Source organism: Muscardinus avellanarius, assembly GCF_963383645.1.
Source record: "Muscardinus avellanarius genome assembly, chromosome: 2".
Lineage (NCBI taxonomy): Eukaryota > Metazoa > Chordata > Mammalia > Rodentia > Gliridae > Muscardinus > Muscardinus avellanarius.
The window spans coordinates 180577703-180596170 of NC_137787.1; positions in this window are offsets into that span (position 1 = coordinate 180577703).

An 18468-nucleotide genomic window follows, 5' to 3' on the forward strand; every position below is an offset into this window, starting at 1 on the left:
AAGGATGTGAAAGAGTAGAAACTCTAATATATTGCTGGTGAAATTGCAAATTAATACAACCACTTTGGTAAATAGCGAGAAGAAGCCTTAGAAAAATGGAAATGAACCAACCATATGACCCATCAATACCACTAAACTTCATCAAGATGTATGATTATGATGCAACAATAAAATAAATAAATAAGAACATATTTGCTATGCATTATAGGATATTGTAAAGGTTAACTACAAATAAGGAAAGTTCATTTTTTTTCATTATATGGTTAGCTTATCTAAAGATGTCTAAAGTGTTGTAAGGAATACAAAAGGGAATCTTGTCATTATTAAAAAACAAGAAAAGCATCCTTGAAAGAACACATTGCAGAAAAAAGTGTAATATATTTTGAATGTGAAGTGTCTTGTTCACATTTACATTTTCTAACATGTGAAATAATATATGGTAGGTTAAGAACACATCATGTCAATTCTGGCATGATGGCCCAAGTCTGCAGTCCTAGTACTTGGGAGGCTGAGATAGGAAAGTAACAGATTTGAGGCCAGTGTAAGGAAACTTAGTGAGACCCTATTTTATAAATATGAAACAAAAATATTGGGGGTATAGCTTTGGAGGTAGAATGGCCCTGGGTTAAATCCTCAGTTACACACAAACACACACTCATGCCACAATTTATTTGCTAATCTTTTGCACTATATCACTCTGTATTTAAAAATATGTAATTATAGTATTGCAAGCAAGATGAACTATAAAATACTCACTGTTAGTTATTTGTTTATCTTGTACAAATTCCTTTTAGGTAACTTCACTAAATAAGGTTACATTTACAGAGGCATCAAAATAGTGATAAACCAATTAATTTAAAATATTTTGCTCAAAAGAGTGTAATAATCACAGCATTATGTTCTCCGTTACTCAGTAGTCTAGTTGAGGTTAAACTATTGGATGAGATTCATGGTGAAATAAAAATCAGCTTATTCAGAGTATAAACTGATTTGCATTAAACTCGCATTAACGATGAAGTGAGGGCATCTGTATCCTACTTCTCATATTTGTACTCCAGTGGTTTTCATCTACTACTGCCCAATGAACATGTGTCAAGGAAAGAAACATGCTTTATCCTTATATTTTTATTAAAAATTTTATTCCAAGATAATAAAAAACTTCTATTAAAGTTATTTTAAGGAATTAGGTTATTACATCTTTATTTAAAATGTCATTTATACATAGTTTATGCTTAGCTCAAATCAGATTATATTAAAATTTAACTTGTTCAGAAGAGTAGCACATGCTAAGTATTTAAGCCATTGATTCTCATTCTGCCATCTGTAACAAATTAACTGCTTTTCATCTTGGTGAAAACTTAATTTGTTTCCCTTCAATCAAGAAAGAATTAACATCCTTAGAAAGATACACACTTTATAGTCATGAGGGCATTGGATGGGGGATACTATTAAGGAACAGTTAGCCATTGCTTTTAAAAAGAAGATGGAAGGCAGGATAAAAGGGAAGGAGGGACGGTGATGAAGGAAGAAAGGATGGAAGAAAGGAACAGGAAGGGAAGGGAGGGAGGAGAGAGGGAAAGTGAGGGAAAGAAAAAGCATGGAAGGAATGAAGGAATGGTGAGAGAGAAGACAAGGAAGAGGAAAAAGAAGAAAAAGAAGAAAAGAAGAAGAAGAAGAAGAAGAAGAAGAAGAAGAAGAAGAAGAAGAAGAAGAAGAAGAGGAGGAGGAGGAGGAGGAGGAGGAGGAGGAGGAGGAGGAGGAGGAGGAGGAGGAGTAGCAGCAACAACAACAACCTCACCTGCCACCTGGTAAAGATTTTCCTTTACCACAACGTACATCTAGTGTTGGGGGTGCACATATCAGACTTCATATCCTTCTTACACATTGGTAAATGGCTTTATTTCTTATGTAAATATTGCCGTTTATCTTTTCTATTTAGATATATGCCTCTTCTTAAGCAATTGACAAGGATAGGGCACTTTAAACCTTTTATTTAATCTAAAATGTGTTGGTTAATTTTTTAATGCTTTATGTGTTTCAAATGTCTCACCTCACGCACTAACATTTCTCCTTTATAATTATTTCCTTTCTATCTCATATTTATTCATAATGTAGAAAGCAGTAGATTTAGACTATCTTCTTATATTTCACTGACTTGTATTATTTGATTATTTTTACAGGTATTAATTAAATATGATATATAAACATTTTAATGCATTCAGGAATAATTACAGAGAGAACTAGAAACAGAATAGTTTCTTTTTTATAGAAAAGCAACTTTGAACATTGGAATTTGTTTCCCACTTTCCCTAATAGCAAAGGGAAAATACTGGGTTAATTTGCTCTAGTCTTGCTCAAGGATTCCATCCTGAATGAGAAACATCAATTTTAACACTCATTTCTGGACTGAACTGAGTACTAATAGCAGAACAATACCCAATGTAAAGTGGTTTCTACATGTTATCTGATCTTACTTCCACCAAAGGCATGAAGGCATCTTGCTCATCTTCCCATAAAACCAAAAATCTCGGTTGTGAACAGTTTTATTGTATAATATCTGCAGCACTCAGTGAAGGCTTATCTATGTGTATTTTTTTTGTGTGTGTGTATATGTGTGACACTGGGGATGAAACTCAGGGGCATTTTACCTCCAAAATACAATTACAGCCTTATCTTATTATTTTATTTTGTAGCAGGTTCTCACTAAGTTCCAGAAGGCCTACTAAGTAGCTAAGGCTGGCTGCGAACCTGTGATCCTCCTTGTTGTAGTATCCCAATACGGGGACTACAAGGATGCACTGTCCTGCCCATCAATCTTTGTGTATTCTATGTTTTAATTCTTAAAGAAATTCAGCTGATTTTCAGGCTTATATAAAACTAAAAGAAAATTTGACAATAACAAAAATGCAGAAGTATTTACAATTATAAAGAAGAAAGTAGTAATCTCTGTGTCTGCATTCCTCATCTGATAAAAACCGAAAGAGTATTTGCTACATTGAACTTTCTGCTTAGCAAATGAGATACCAGATATAAAAATGTACATCATACTGCCTAAATATTAAGAGACATCAATATTTGATAAAAGAAGAAATAAAAACACGCATGGGGATTTAGATTGCCTCTAGGCTGTCATCACTACTGTCTAAATGGACTGGTGGAGTGAAAATTTTTTAACTTGTCCAATTCATTAAGCTGCTTCTAGTGCGTAGAACATTATCCTCCCGGCCTGAAGAAATTGAAGTAGCTTCCAAAAGTCCCAATTAACCATTAAAGATTTCATGTACTAGGTGTCTGTGGTTTAATATGTACATTACTATGGTTACTTAGAATGAAATCATGGATTATACCAGCAAAGTGGATATACTGACAAATATATTCTGTTTACACTCTATCCCATCTGTTTACCTGGCATGATGCCCATTCATAAGTTAATCAAACTTCCTGGAGTATCTGCCAAAAAGACATTGCTTTGGAAGGGCATCGGCAAATTTTGGAAAGGCAAAGAAAAATAAGGAACCCAATGTCAATTAATATCTTTAATAATGAAAATCCTGAATACTATATAATTTGATGCAAAAAGATTTCTTTGACAAATACAAAAGCTGTTGGATAGATTACATTATTTAAGAATATACATTTTAATTGATATAATTAATTTGATATGATTAGAGATGAATCTTTTAGCAAACCTTATAGTATTCAGAAGAGAATATCATTCAAATGATTGATTTAAACATTTCTAAGTAGTTTTCTCTCTACTATATGAAAAAAAAAACTTTAGTGTGGAATAATTACCAAGACAAATTTTGACACTTTTACAGAGAAAACTTTCCATAAAGTTATGATAGATTTTCTTTTTTTAAGGTAACATAGGATTAAATAATGTTTTACTTGAGATTATATTCTAAAAGTTTATAGTTTGAGAAGGATAATGATTTGTATCTTTTGTTTTTCTTTTATTATATATTAGTTGTAATTTTTTGATGACTAAGGAATTCGGATTCTTTGATCCTTTGTATAATTCTATCATTGTTTTTAAAAATATTTACTATTTTTGTTGTATTGAGGATTGAACCCAGAGACTATACCCAGAAGTATTTTACTTCTGAGATACACCCTCAACCCTATTTTTTATTCTTTATTTAGAAACAGGGTCTCACTAAGTTTCCAAGGGCCTGACTAAGTAGTTGAGGCTGGTCAAGAACCTTCTCTTCTCCTGTCTCAGCCTTCCAAGTACTGGTGATTAAAAATGTCTGTCACCACGCCTGGGTTAATATACTTCCTTTTAACATCATTTTTAATAATATTTTACTTTATAAATGTTTTCATTTGAAGGCGAGATTATCTCTTGAGCTCAAACATGTCTAAAGTTTGGCTGCTAATACTGAAGGACTTTATTTTTACTATTTTACAGTAGACCTATTAAAAATCATACCCACACTTTAGTGAAAGCACCTCATGTGGTTAATATTTTACTATGCATGTACACAAGTCACCTTCCATTGCTTATGCATTAACTTTATAATATTTTATTTCATATATATTTAAAGTTGTGAATATCATATCACATGTTTAATACCTCAGGTTTTACTAAAAAGAAATTTTGTTTGGCAATAGCAGCTTTTGGCAAAGCTTCAGGAATGCAATAACATTTGCACTAGACCTTGAAAAATGAATAGGCATTAAGCCAATTTTTGTTGTATAGCATTGGTGTGCTAACTAGGAACCAACTGGCACTTTCCATTACCAGGAGAAGAGATGATTTATATGGCATAGGTCAGGAATTTAGAATACAAAAGATGTGTAGTGCCATGGTATATACTAAGAAAAAAATTACTTGAAGTTCTAATATTCAATGTTTAATTTTAAACATTTTTGAAAATAATTCTTCTCAATTTAAATACACTGTTATAAACATGGATAAGCTTGTATAATTATAATATTCTCGTAGCAGTATATTTGATAATAGTCAAATTATAGAACCAACTTAGGTGACCATCAACAGATGAACAGATTAAAATTATGGGATTCATAATGAAATTGCACAATGAAATTATATTCAGCAATAAACAGCAACAAATGTATATCATTTGCAGAAAAATTGATGGACTGGACTCAGAGGACATTATGTTATGTGAAATTAACCAGCCAGAGAAAGTGAAAAATCATATGGTTTCTCTCATATGCAGAAGCTGGAAGTAAATGGGATAGGAGAAGGAGTTTAGATAATGGGAGAAAAACCTCAGTGGAGTGATGGAGGTCCAGGGCAAGGTGATGGTGGGGAGAGGGAGAATTAATAAATGAAACACTTTCATTGATGATATATACAGGCAATATATATATATAATATATATATATGTGTGTGTGTGTGTGTGTGTGTGTATGTATATATATGAGAGTATCAATGCCATTCTCAATATATCATATATGAGGAAGAGAAGGGAGTGGAGAGGGAGCCAGGAGGAAGTTCACCAAGTGCTCTGTGCATGTATGTCACCATCACTATGAACTATGAACTACGTTATGATGTGAAACTACAATTTACCAATAAAAATATATAAAATAAATAAGTAGAGAAAAAATAGTTATATTTTAAAAATGAATAATGTCTAATCTTCCTCAATTTAATTATCATATATAGTTCCCATTGTTAAAGAGAGCCACTAATCTTGATATTTTATGTTCATGAAAGTATGAGAGCAATAACATTTTTTCAATGATCCTACTATATCTATGTTTCTACATAGGTTACTTTCTAATTAAATCATCAAATGTCAAAATGCAATTATGCATCACTTAATAATAAGGTAGCTTCTAAGAAATTCACTGTCAGGGGATTTGTACATTCTGTGAACATCTTAGAGTATACACACAAACTGTGATGTTATTAACTATTATGATGTGTTCACTGTTATAAATGCTGTCATTGACCAAAGTGTTATTGTACAACAATTATGCTGTTGTACATGCTAAGACCATAAATGTACTTTTAAAAATCTAAAATAATAAAAAAATAAAATAGCTGCATTTTTGCATAGTAAGATTCAAATTATGTCACTAAAATAACATCTTCTTTTAAGTGAAAAATATCACATTTTCTTAATAAAAGTATTCTCATATCACTGTTATGAACTTAGTTTACCAAATTTTACTATGACTAAATAATGTTCAGTTCTTGCCAAGAAAATCTGACAGAAGTAAGTGATCATTAGGCACAAAAAATAAAATGGAAATAAATTTAAGCTTATTTATTTTGAAGAAAAAAAGAAATGTGTAAAACGTAACAAAATAGTCCTCTTAACTCAGTTATTTTTATCTACATAATGTAAGTCTGGATGTTCTGGGGATAAACTTTAATTTAAATTTTCTGTAAATATACCTTAAGAAAAGAAACCACTTACATATTCAAAGTTCTAGTTAACATCCAGGCCTTTATCATTAAATAAAGATGAAACTATAAAAAGAATAATGATTTGTAATAAATTTACCACTAAGTTTAAGAGAAAAGGGTCTCACTGTTTTACTATGTGAACTACAAAGTACTTTAAATAACTCACAAAACACATGGTTTTAAGAACATAAATTAGTCATGTATAGATTTTTGGAAGGAATATGTTTGTATATTCATTAAATAAGACTATTTGATAATGTATACCAGGATTCAAACTACATTAATTTTTATGATTACCTCTAACTTTAGAGAGCTTTCAGTCTGACACACTAATATAAATGCACATATATAGAGTACAATATGCATATTATCTAGTACTAGCATTAAGTACAGGAAATATCAAATGTCTTTCCTAAACCAATAATTAGGTAATGCTATATTTAAATTAGTATTTTTAATTCCTCATCCCATTTTTTCAAGAATATTAAATATACAAAGCAAAGGGGCTGAATTATATAGCATAACTCCATTGCTCAGTGACATACTAAAGATCCCAATGAGGCCAGGTGTGGTGGTGCATGCTTGTAATCCCAGTACTTGGGAGGCTGAGACAGGAAGATAACAGGTTTGTGGCCAGCCTCAGGTACTTAGCCAGGCTCTCCAAAACTTAGTGAGACCCTGCTTCAAAATAAAGAATAAAAATAGTCTGGACATGTAGCTCAGGGGTAGAATGACCCTGGGTTCAACCCCCAGTTCTGACAAAAAAAAAAAAATTCAAATGTTTTAAGGGACAAATAGAAACAAAATAAAATTTGAATAGTTGGGATTTTTTGCAACCTTGTCTTAAGATATGATTAAATAATTAACCTGTAATTTTATACAATCTTAATTACTATAACATTATTATACATTTTTCTATATAATGGATTTGGGGGTTCTTGTTCCTATATATTTCCATAAATTATTGACTATTCTATTTAAGTCCTGCATATATACATACACATACATAAATATATACATGTACACACATACACACACACATACACACTAACATAGTCTTTTGAAAGTTTCAATTATGATTACATTAATTTGGTAGATCAGAAGGAATTTGACATTTTTAAAATAATGACTTTTTCCAACCCATGAACATACTGTAACTTCCTATTTATTTAAATTAACTTTTGGTAAAATATTACAACTTATTAATATAGATTGTGGCTCAAAAATTTTATTTTATTAGTTACAGAAATCAGATTGTGGTTGTGAATATATACAAGAAAGCAGAAAACTAAACAAAAATCCCAGTAAGAAAGAAGAATTTGAGAGTAAGTTGATAAGCCTGTGAAATTCCTATATATTCTGACGAAACAAAATGATAAGGAACAACAAGCTTTTCTTGTTTCTTTTTTGTGTCATTCTCCCAGTTTCTGCTTTTACTTTAAAAGAAAACAGGCATCACTATCATCAGAAAGCTGAATGTGTTTAGAAGAAAGAGCTCACGTATTTTCAAAGTTATGTAATCAAAATTCCAAGAGAGATTTAATGAAGACCAAATGGGGAAGAATAGACAAGAGGGAAAATAAACAAAGTGTGAGATGTTTGTCTTAAAATATACCAAAATTAATAATATTGCCAAAATAGCTACTATTGTATTGCATTGGTATAAGGATTAGAAAACAACAATAAAAAAGTAAAATGATTCAAAAATAAACTGCAGAGCTGGCATTATAAGTGATCTACAAATTAGGAACTATTTAATAAGTTTTCATAGAGCAATAGGTTGTCTGAAAGCGAAATAAATTTGATATTTACTTATAAAAATCAACTCCATGTGGATTAAAAAGGAGTTAAAGTAAAATCACATAATTTAAAATTCAGTGCACATAAAAATTAGATTTTAATGATATATTACAATAACACAGGATTTGTCATAATATGAGAAAATGAACACATTTCACTCTATTTAAACTGAGCCACTAGTACATCAAAATAAATAAAATTAAAAAGAAATGACAAATCATACAATGGGAAAATACTTGGAAACTATAAGGGAATCATATAAAATATATAAAGTATATCTGTGAGTCAAAAGCAAAATATAAAATGAATGACTACAGAGTCAAAAGTGGCAAATAGCAATAAGTGGCCAACAAACATAAAAAGAGTGACTTTGGTAAGTCATAGAACTAACATACATTCTTATAGTATCTAATAAAATCAGAAGGGCCATGCTAGCAAAGATTCTCCTCTTTACTCTGTTCTTTAGCCTCCTAGCCAAGCAACTTTCATTGCCAAGTCGAGCAAGGCCAGATTTTGCTTATTCCAGAGCAGTGAAGTATCAGTTCCTCACTATCCTTTGGAAATAGATAAACCAGTCAGTCACAGCCCCCAAGGGGCCCATCATCCCAGAATACTAGAAAGCATGCTTCCCACCGCCCTGGATTTTCCTTCTTTTTCTTTTGTTATTTTCGTTCCTTTTTGTACATTTACTGGTACGTTGTAGTTTCACATTATAATGAACTACAGTGGTACTGACATACATGGCCCTGAGAGCCATGCTGTGTTCCCTCCTCCAGACTCTGAGTGTATATGACAAACTGGTCTTGATATCACACATTCAGTGTTTTGTCATCTTCATAAGTTTGGCATGCTACCTTTTCCAAAAGTGAGGATGTTGGGGATATAATACGATGGATAAACTGTCATATAAAACTACAATAAATAGTATATAAACTGGTCATTTTCATAAACTTGGGAAAGTTGAAAAATAACAGGTGTAAGTGAGGTAGTTGAACATAAACATTTCTTACTTAAGTTAAAACATTTTTAAAGAACTTGCAAGATGGAGTTTCCCTTATGTTATGGGAAGATGGAGAATGAAAGAGAAAAGAAAGGCACTTATAATGTACAACAAGCAACAAAAATTACAGGACAGATTTGCATATGTTTAACAGCAGATATTTCAAAATTGTGCTAGTCTGATAACAAACAGATTCACATTTATCCAATTATGTTTGTATTGTTTTTCAGTATTTTGCCTTCTAGTGCCCTTTTCATTAAATAATCCAGAAAGCAGCACAGAACAAGCAATTAAAGAAAAAATAATTAATTTATGAAGATAAGATTGTACTTGTTCACTGAGAAGATTCGCAAACACAGAAAGTAATAGGCATATGCGCATGATTTTATATGCAATCACAGTTGCATTTTAGAAAGAGAAAATAATTGAGAAAATATATTTCACACATAGAAACAAGACTGATGAGTTTAATCCTGTTTCTTTGTAAATATGTGAGATGTTTGGAGCAACAAAACTTTCAGGAGATGGTGTTGACTTTTTTGTTCATTTTTTATTAGTGGATTGTAGTCATACAACTTAATGAGGTACAAGATAGTGGAGGCACACATGCACACATCACTCATTTAGCCCTTTCCCAATTTCCACTCCATTCTCTCCCCCTTTCCTCCTTCTCATGTTTGTCTTACTGATTGACCTTGATATGTTTATGAATGTACATCATGTATATTAGGTCATTTCCCTCTTCCCCACCTCACATCCTGCTCAAGTAGGTTGCCTTATTTGCTCATCTATGGTTTCTCTTTTGTCATCTATGTCCATTTTTTCTATGTCCATTTTTTCTCTAGCTTCCACATATTAGGGATGAAATATTACTTCACCATAAAGAACAAAATTATGACAAGCCAGGTGTGGTGATGCATACTTGTAATCCCAGCATTCAGGAGGCTGAGACCGGAGGATGGTGGTTCGTGGACAACCTCAGCTGCTTAGTGATGCACTCTGCAACTCAGTGAGACCCAGTTTCAAAATAAAGACTAAAAATAGGGCAGGGGTTGTAGCTCAGAGGTCAAATGCCCCTGGGTTCCATCCCCAGACCCTCCCCACCACACAAGAACAAAAGTATGTCATTTACAGAGAAATGCGTGGAACTGAAAAACATAAAACATATGCTGAGTGAGATTAGTTATAAATAGTAAAAGCTTGGTGTGGACTTTTTAGAGGATTTCTTTTGCCTTCCAAGCAAAATAAAAATTCTGTCTTTAGTGTGTGTATTACAATTTAAGTTCTAAATGAAAACTAAAAAACAAAATTGAGGAATTCAACCTGGAGGTATTAGATTTGAGTTGGGTCTAAACGACTATATAAACCACACTCTAGAAGCAACATAGTTTTTCAGTGACACATACATAGCTACATGAAAACACTAGAAACATCACTATTATTATACATTAAACATATCTCTTGTTTAATAAAGAGTTTTAGTGCACTCAATATCTCTAAACAGTACCTGGGAAATTTTTAAGTGACTTGACATTAGAAATTAAATATGATTTCTTAGTAAATAAAATAAAGTCCCAAATCCAAAGCAGGTATCTGACCTTGAAGAAAATAAAAAACTCAACCAAAGCAGTCAATGAAGACTGTGTTGATCTGTCTCTGTGTCTATGCATGTCTAGGTTAATCATTGAAAGTAAAGGATCGGTTCCAGTAAGTTTTCAAGATTCATGCTTACCTGCTGAATAAAGCCTAGAGATGCCTTTATATTTCTTCACCTCCTATGGATATATCTACAAAACTGTGGCTTTAAAAAGGCAAATAGACTTAAACTGTTTTATGAGCAGTGAGTTGAATTTTAATTGCATTATTAGTCCATGGTGTGTGACTTATTGTCACTCCAAAGTGTGCATTATAAAAAATAAAAAGCCAATAAAAGTGGTAGTTAGGTGATAACTTCATCCACACAAGGTCAGGTGTAAGAGTATAGCAAATTGAGTGGTTAATTGTTCTCATTAAGCATATAGGTTATATTAAATTTGTATTATTAATGTGACCTTCAGAGGAAAAAAAATGCCCTGATCCCCTGAATAGCAACCCACTCTGTTGCTTCAGTCCATAATTCTAAACGATAAAATAAAATCAAGTGCTTTGTTTAAAAACAAGCTAAAGTAATGTTTATGCAACCAATAATTTATTTAAAACAAATAAAGCTCTTAACATGTAGAATGGAAAGACACAAGAATAAACTAAAAAATCTGAATTCAATAAAAATTAATATCAAAAGTGTGTTATTCTTTATTGCATGAAAAGATCATAAGGCTATAGATAGAGATTGGCTGCTTATACTTAATAGAGTCATAGTTCTGAGATTTGATATACAATGCTAATAGTATGTATTTTGCAAGCACCGGAGCAAAAGAGAATTTTTTGAAATGTGTTATAGGAATTACAAGGAGATGTTAAAAAAAAAATGTCTGTTTGAATGATGGGCTCACGTTCTAAATTAAATCCTGCTTTTTGCAGAAGAAGGTGCTTTCTCTTTCATACTGGTGCTGAAATGACAGCACCCCATGCTGACACTAGAATATGCTTGTAAAGTCCTGTTTCTCAGTCCAGATGAGCTGTTGCTTTTGTTGACAATGCCTGTCGCAAACTTATTAGAAGAATGCTGAGCATTGAATTAGGAGGCCTCATTTTTTTTTTTTTATTCAGGTGTCTGTTATAAAAAAAATTGAGAATGTAAATTTAGTCAACCATTCTGGTTATATTTTAACAATTTCAAAATAAAGACATAAAGAATCTGAGGTCTACTGAATACATATTATGTTCAAGGGAATTACATTCCATTTTTTAAGATAATTCGAAGTCATCATTGTGAGGCAAGCCAACTTGGTCTTAGCCTAAAGGAGTGGGGACCTTAGGTACACAGAAGTTAAATAATTTGTTTGGAGGCTTGATATCAAATTGCAGACTGAAGAATTCCAGAGAGATATATTTTTATGTCAGAAGGAATTTTTTAGGTGAATTATTACATATTTTCTAATTTCAAAGTGCCCAAATATTGACCTTTCTTTTTATAATTATTTTTTTTGTGTGGGTCTGGAGATGAAACCCAGGGGCATTTGACCTCCATTCTACACACCCTGCCCTATTTTTTTTTAATTCTTTATTTTGAAACAGGGTCTCACTGAGTTGCAGAGGGCCTCACTAAGTAGCTGAGGCTGTCCGAGAACCGGGATCCTCCAGTTTCAGTCTCCCAATGCTGGGATTACCAGCGTGAGCCACTACGCCCGGCAAATATTGACCTTTCTAGTTGTGCTTGTTACTGATAATTTAATATTGTAGTAAGTAAAGAGTCTTCTAAATTACCTGATGCAGTATGTTATATTCAAAAGATATCCTTTTTTGGCAACAAAAATGCCAAATTAGATAAATGTTATTAGTATAATTAAAAGAGGTAGAATAAATTTTATCTTTAAAATCTACAGAAGTCATTGAAAGAGACATTGAAGACTTATAGTAATAATGTCTCAAAAATGTAAAAATAAAATTGAGAGGGATGAATCTAGTGTTGCAGACAATTTTACCCTAGAGTTATCATAAAATTCCAAGAAAATTATTGGGAAGATTGAAAAATCAAAATGGCTTTTCAATAGGGTCATGAGGCTGAGTGGAGTAAAACTTTGAATTTAGGACTAAAAATAGTTGGGGAACTTGTAAATTGCCAATTTTGGATTTACTAGTGAATAGAAGAGCTACCTGAAAAGAGCCTGACTGTTTAGAGTTATTATGGGCTCTAGAAATGGTTTAAAGTTATAATATGTAATCATAGTTACTAGCCATAAGAAAAGTAAAACAATATATTGAGGAAGGTAGCGTCATCCTAGGCCTTATATGATGTCTTTTTTATATATTTTGACTAACAGTCAGACACAGATGAGACAGCATGGCTAAATGTAGAATAGTGATAAGTAGAAGTTGAGAAGGACATAGAAAGTAATGGATATGGGAAGGCTAAATTTGATTAGCATACTTTGTGTGTGTGTGTGTATATATATATATATATATACATATATATATATATATATGTTGAAACACCATACTTCTGAACTACATTAATTTATGCAATTAATAATTGTTTAAATAAAATAACCAAGAATAACAATTGATAAAAAACAAACCTTCCTGGATTCTAGTTAATGCAATTATGATACAAACACTTTGAAATAAGGAAGCTTAATATGCTTAAAGCGATAAATAAATTATTGATTTTTGAAGATAAATACTTAGCCGGGCGTGGTGGTGCACGCTTTTAATCCCCGCGCTTGGGAGGCGGAGACAGGAGGATCGCGCAGGTTCGAAGCCAGCCGCGCTGGCGTAAGAGACCCTGTTTCAAAAATATAAAATAGGTCTGGGAGTGTAGCCCGGAGGAAGAAGGGCTTCCAGGAACCCCAGTACTACCAAAAAAAAAAAAAAAAAAAAAAGATAAATACTTAGAAAATACATAAAAAGTCAAATGCAAATTCTGAAGGTGAGTAGTTCAAGTAATGAATTTATCTTCTAATATAATTAGTAAAATGTAAGATAAAACAGAAAAAAAAATCTTCTCCAGATTGAAGAATAGAGATATTACAAAATGGAATGAGAAAAGAGTTAGTATATTATGAAAGCTGGTCTGGAGATAATGTCTATCTCACAGATATGTAAATAGATATTTAAATAGATAGATGATAGGTATATCTGTGTGTGTGTGTGTGTGTGTGTGTGTGTGTGTATAATGGATGATAGATAAATAGATATCTATAACATGAAAGCCACAGTGATTCAATATAGAACCACCCTTCTCGTCAGTAGAATTGGTATAGTAAAAAAGATTAAACATCAGTCATAGACATAGATAAAGATGTAGATATAGTGCAGATAATTTTTATATAGATATATCTATAAGTGAATATATATAAACATATATTTTATACATTCACTAACATATACATATAAAAGAGATAAAAAAGATAGGAAAATTTTAGAAATTGTGTTCATGAGATTTGTCATCTCTATTTTATAGGTAGATTGCCAAACTGTACATCATGTAGAAGAAATGAGTTACAGGTTGGTAGATGCATACATGTACACATCACACATTTAGCGCTTCCCCAATTCCCACCTCATTAACTTCTCTTTCCCTCCTTCTCATATTTAGCATAGTGATTGATAAGTTTGTAAATGTACATCATGTGTATTAGAGTCTCTCTTTCCCTCTTCCATCTCTCTCAGCTAGACCACCTTCTTTACTGATCTAAGGTTTCTCCTTATTTGTCTGAAATCCCTCCTATGTTCCATTTTCTCCCTAACTTCTCTATGTTATGGAGAACATTCGATTTTTTTATTTTTGTGACTAGCTAATCTCACTTAATATAATGTTCCCCAATTCCATCCATTTCCCTGCAAATGACATAATTTTCTTCTTCTTTATGGCTGAGTAAAATTCCATTGTGTACATATGTCATAGCTGTTCAGTCCATCTTTTGATGGACATCTTGACTTGTTTTATAGTTTAGAAGTGTTGAATTGGGTAGCTATAAACACAGATACAGATGCATTAGTCTGGTAGTTTGGTTTCCATTCTTTGGGGTAGATAAACAGAAGTAATCTAGCTGGGTCATATGGTAAGTACATTACCATTCTTCTAAGGATCCACCATAATGTTTTCTAAAGTGGTTGCTCTAATTTGCATCCCCACCAACAATGTATTATTATTCCTACTTCTCCACATCCTTAACCAGTATTTGTTGTTGTTTGTGCTTATAATGATTCCCATTCCAATTGGGGATAGACAAAATCTCAGGTAAGAAAACTTCTATGTTTCAATATTAATGAAGAATTTCTTCTTCAGGAAACCTCTCTTTGCTTTAAAACTCATGAATTAATTAAAGCAATCTCTTTGTCATTATCAAGGGTATCGGGATTTAATAAAAGTCTACATATTAAGCCGGGCGTGGTGGTGCACGCTTGTAATCCCCATGCTTGGGAGGCAGAGACAGGAGGATCGTGCAGGTTTGAAGCCAGCCACGCCTCACATCATAATTAATGTAGTTCAGAGTAAAATGTTAAAGAAATTATATCATTTACCAAAATCATATAGCCAATGATTGACAAGTTACTTTTCAATCATTTTGATTCCATAATCAAAATGCTTTCTAATAACTTTACACAGTTCTTTCTTCTCAGTACATAATCATTGCATTACATTCAGATCTTTTTTCTTCAGATGTAAATAATATAGTTAAGAAAGTTCCAGTGCTTTATAAATGGTCTTAATGTTAGGATTTGAGCCAATTACAAAGATTAGATGATTAAATTCCTAATTGGTATTTTTTTCAACTATACATCACAGCCTCAAAAATTTCAAGAGTCTAATTTGTGACATTATGGTTTTAGATAGGACACATATACCTGAATTAGAACTTCTTAAAAGTATTGCACTAGCTTTATGTAATAAATTCCTATTTTCCCATATTAGAATAATATGAATTCAATACCAATGTATTTCCTTAATAATTTTCAAAAGATCTGTACTTAAAAGCATTTATTCTTGAATACAAACCATTCAATGAAGCAAAGTACATATTTTTATGGATTGTATATGCAGAGCCATGTAAGTCTAAGTAAGATGAATTCCTTCACAGAGCTCCCTGTTTTTACTGGTGCTTCCTATTGATTTTCATTTTACATTGCCTGGCATACTCTTTGCTCTCTGATGATTTCTTGGTTACTGATGATGTCTTAGTTCTTGAGCTGCTAAAATCGCTGATCCTAGTTGGCTTTATTTTATATTTGGCATTTTCATTTTTCTCTAAATGTTGAAAATTTAATTTTCCTGAATATTATTCTTTCTATATGCCAGAAAGGCATCTATAAATGATGAAAAGAGTGTGGAATTTTTCCAGAGGGCAAATGGGTGATTTTCAAAAAGATATAAATCAGGAAGTAAACTGAGTTAGAGTCTATAAAGCTTTGTCTGTCTGACTTGTGGAAATGGATCGGAATGTGGTGAGAGTGAAGAAAAGAGAAAAGTTTGGTGTGAGTTTGCTAAGCTGAATGCTGGGCCGCATAGAGCTTGGTTGATTTCATGTAAGTTCAATTGAACCACATGGTTTTGGGCCTCATTCAATAACAATGAAAATGTATTTCTAAAACACTTTTTGTTTTTAATAAGACCATAACTCTTTCCTTATTATCTTATTGTCCTCTCTGAAGTAGACTGTTATCAATGTATCATAAAATACAATATCCCTTTAAGTTAGAAAGCAACCAATCAAACACAGAACCCTTAATATTTAAATGACAAAGTAAGGGAGCAGACTTAGATTATTTGAGAAGTTTGTTTTAGTTATAGCTAATTTCCTAAAACAAGGTTCATTTTCACATTTTCTTGGTCATTGTTTTCTATTAAGGAGATGGCAAGAAATAAATATAAGCCAATTCCCCTTAACATTAAATATTTATTCTGAAAATAATGACTTTAAATGTCATATTATTAAAAAATACAGCATTAAAATGTGCTATATTTACATGGCAACCTAAAATTCTTATTGCTTTAATTTAAAAATAATAAAAATGCATATAAAAATTTATCATATAGCAGAGAAAATGGTTAAAATGTTGCTATTCACTGCAAAATTAATAAAACTATTAATCAGCAGTTGCTTCATATCCAACTTGATCCTTTTAATTCTAAATGACAAACTCTTTAATATTTTCTCAGAATAATAATATGACATTTGTTAGAGCCACAGAAATATATTTATTCTTATCTTAAGAATAAAGCATTTATTCATGATACAGACCATTAATAGAAAACTACCAGGACAGAGTACTGAAACTCAGGCATATAATATAGATCCCATCATATATCGAATGTACAAAAATACCATTATCCTTTCCTATGTGAATTAGTAACTAATTTTAAAATGAGAAAAAAATACTGGAAAAATCCTCGGTATGTTACATAATTTTAAAAACAATCTTGATTGGGAAGCAAAATGAAAATCTCAAAAGAGGATTGTTTGCGGCTATAACTGAAGCTTTTTGTTATTGTTTTGAAGGAGTTCTATTAATTACTCATTTCTTTCAGAACCTCTGCTCAACCTTCAAATATGTAGAAGGATGGATCTCTTGTGTGTTGTCATATATTCATGTATTCATACCTCTACATATAGCAGAAGCATTTCTTATTAGAAAAAAAATCTGAAGATATAAAACTATAATAATGAAAATGTTCTTCTTAGCATTCTACTTCTTTACATAAAACAAATGCATATATATATATATATATATATATATATACACTGTGCACACAATTTTTACTAAATATGTAATTCTATGATATGTAATAAAATAACATATATGATATATGGTACTATATATAATATAATTTAAAAATGCTCTTGGAGCTTATGAAATGTCTCTCTGACTGAAGAGAATACAATATTTTAGGTATATCTTATATGTCTCAAGTTGTCTTCTGTATATCTCAGTTTTAATCTCATTACTCCCCTAATTTTGTCACATGAGTAGAAAAAAAAGTAAATGAGAATAGTGTGTCCACCATATATAATAAGTGTTTGATGTGTATTTGTATGTTCTTGAGTATTTATCAAGCAAGGGCACGCAGAAAGAGGATACACTTTTTCCAAAAGTGGCATTTGTGAATCCTATGCTCCATTTCTCAATAACTTCATTCCCTGCCTTCAAATGGCCCTTTAGCTGGATGGTAAAGTGCTACATTGGGTACCTAATTGACCTTGAGTAATTTTAAGAATTATTCAAGGTCACTTCTCAAACATTTTTTATATCAGCAATACAGTAGAACAGGAGGTTCCAACTATTTTCCCAACTCAGACTTTCCAATTGTGGTAACCACCAACAGATGAGAATACTTTTATGGGAACCAATGAATTTGAGAGTTTCCCACACTCTGTTGAAGCAAAGATCTGAGAGTGGATAACTTGAAGGTTGTAAAAAAGAACTTTCCCTTTATTTGTGTCATTCTTTCTACAAGACAGCACAGATCAATGCCAAGAAAACTTATCTCATCCTCTAATTTTCTTCAAAAGGAAAAGGGAGAGAAAATTGATTACCTAGCTTTATAAGTCTTTACAGAAGTCAGATGACTTCTGTATCTCATAGCCTAGAACACATAAGTCAACATGTCTGAATCAGAATCCTCTGGAGCTTCTAGGAGATGGTTAAAGAAAAGAACTGCACAATCAGTCACCTG